A 2,882-nucleotide genomic window follows, 5' to 3' on the forward strand; every position below is an offset into this window, starting at 1 on the left:
TTTAGATTGTCCACTAATCCATTTAGTGAGCAAGGGTCTCTGCTTAGTATAAAGGAATACAGAAGATAGCAATTTTCTCAGGGCAGTTTACACTTAATTCTCATAGGGTGAACATTTTTTGTTACTAAATGATTCTTTGGTTTAAATTTATATATTTTTATATAACCCGGTTCCTAAGTATGGTACATATTTTACCTAAAATTCAATTTAAGGGATAACTTCATAAAACATTTCTGTTTAAGGTTAACTGAAACCTATGAGAATATTTTTCTTTTTATATCTTCTTATATTTTTAGAGCCTTACTCCGGTATCATTCTGACAATAACTAACTAGGAATATGATCATAAAGGAGCAGAAAGAGGGAGTAAATTCTTTCCAGGAATAGGGGCAATGAAAACTTCAAAGTAAATGTGTTATAGAAAGGCTATTATTTCAAGAAACAGATAAAATGAAAGGGTAATAGAGGCAAAGTTAGTAGTATACTGCACATAAAGGCATAAAGCATACAATGTGTGACAAGTTTGAAGAATGTGAGTATAATGGGATAGGCAGTACATAAAATATTGAAGCACAGTCATGACAGTTAAGGATAGAAAATAGATTAATTAAAAAGTAAAATAGAGGTGGTAGAAAACAGGGATGAAGACTTTTGGGAAAAGGGAAAGGGGGCCAAGATAAAGGTGAGAAGGGAACATTAAAAGATGGGAATTGCCCACATTTATAGCAGCAGAGTTTTTAATAGCTAAAAGTTAGAAAACAGCCCAACTGTCTATCAACTGGAGGCCAGATAAGCAAAATGTGTTTTTAAAAAATAAAACAAAATGGAGTACTACTCAGCCACAAAGAACGATAAACTAGAAACACAGCTGAATGGATGCATATTGAGGTGATAATTCTTAGATGAAATGAATGGTGTGAGAAACTGAAAGCTTAAATGTATACTAGATAATGTGAAATAGGAAGAAAAGGTCCAAAGGGGAAGGAGAAGTGAGAGGGATATGGGAAAGGGGAGAAGGGAAAGAAATAAATAGGAGAAAAAGAAAAAGCAGAAGCAAAGTCTTTCTGTGGGAAATGGGAGGAGCGGAGGTGGTGAAGGGAGAGCAGTGGAATAGAGAATGGATAAGAACCAAGATATGTCATGTAAAGATAGCAATTCCCAATGATGAATGTCATCATATTGTATACATAAAATGTACCGATAAACTTAATGAATAAAAAGTACACACATATATATACTATATATAAATAGAAATTATATTATATAAAGAGAAATTCCTCCAAACAAATGTAAATATTATATAATGTAAACATAGACTGAAATTTTAAGAAAGCCAGGTGTAGTGGCGTAGCCATGTAGTCCCAGCACTTGGGAGGCTGAGGCAGGAGGATCACTGGGAGTTTGAGACCAGCCTGTGTTACAGAGTGAGTTCTAGGGCAGTCTCAACTACATCGTGAGACCCTGTCTAAAAAAACAAAACCAAACAAACCAAGAAAGAAACAAAATACCAGAGAACCTAGGTCGAATTGGACTGTGAGAGTCCTTAAATGCCATCCTTAGGTATAGCCTCCACCCTGTAGGTGATGTCAGACCATGAAGGTTCTTAAATAGTGGACTGATATTTTTACATTTATATTTTATGAAGGTAATCTTTGAATTTTAGTAGCCATCTTATGCTTCTGGCTATTAAAAAATGGTTTCTGTTTTTCAGAAAGCCACAAGAATAAAATTTATCTTGGAAACAGTAAAAATATGATAACTGGGTATTAAAGGGCCAAAAGGATACAAGTGAGCATGGGACTATTTAGAAATTTTTATCGCACTTCCTCTGGGAAAGGATAATAGTGTTGACATTTCAATAATTGTCATTTGAATACTTTTGTGAATGGATAAAGTCTTCCTGGGCACAAACAATAGGAATTAAGCCTGTGAAATATGAAAATCTAGAATCATAGATTAGTAAAGTAGGGAGGGATTCTAGTGAACTTATAGTTCACAAGTAGCAAACTATGGTCTGCAGGTCAAATTTTGTCTTTTTTGTATATGACCTAGTTTAACATTAAACTTTTCATTTTATAGAGAGACTAAAGTGTATTTGTTCAATATATACAACTCTGAGAATTCAATTTGTTCCATTAAACTACTTTTATTTTTAAATTGTTTGTTTATCTTAAAGAGAATTTGTGAGATGCAAATTTGAATGCCCTTGAAAAGTCAGGCACATTCCGTGGTATATATCATACATTACATTTTGTTTTACCTGCTATCCTTTTCTAATGTTTTGGTAGCAGTATCTTACAATATCCTTGGGGAATCATTAATCTTCTGTATAGTTTAGTTGGAGATAATCCCACCCAGTTCCCAAGGTCATGGATATCCTGTTTGTCAAAATGAATGATGATATTATATGACTTGTGTCACACTCATTGAAGTAGGAACAGACACACGATCAAGTTCAAAGTACCGATTATCAGACAAAGTTACTTGAACACTTTTCTGTTGACTTTGAACCATAGAAACAAAACTTTGGAAATTTGGTCAGTCACCTTTATACAATCAGGAGAAGAGAAGAAAGGCAGCACAAAGAAGAGAGAGACAAAAAATTAGATACAGTCTGGTAACATTGTTTGGAACCTCTAGATCAAAACATTATCCTTACATCCAATGCTTAAAGTGTAGTAATTCAATATATTACACTTTGATTGAGTTTGGTTTCTTTCCAAGTACAGCCCAAAGAGTCAACTCATTGATTGGCAAACTACAGTCCATGAGGAAAATCCAGCAATCCAACTGCTTTTTTTGGGGGGAGGGGGGTCCATGACTGAATTCATCCACTTTAAATTTCAATTAATTTTTAAGCAAAATAAGCAAGAAACAAAGGAA

This window comes from Fukomys damarensis, unplaced genomic scaffold, assembly GCF_012274545.1.
Source record: "Fukomys damarensis isolate Sample0158 unplaced genomic scaffold, DMR_v1.0_HiC HiC_scaffold_39, whole genome shotgun sequence".
Taxonomy (NCBI): domain Eukaryota; kingdom Metazoa; phylum Chordata; class Mammalia; order Rodentia; family Bathyergidae; genus Fukomys; species Fukomys damarensis.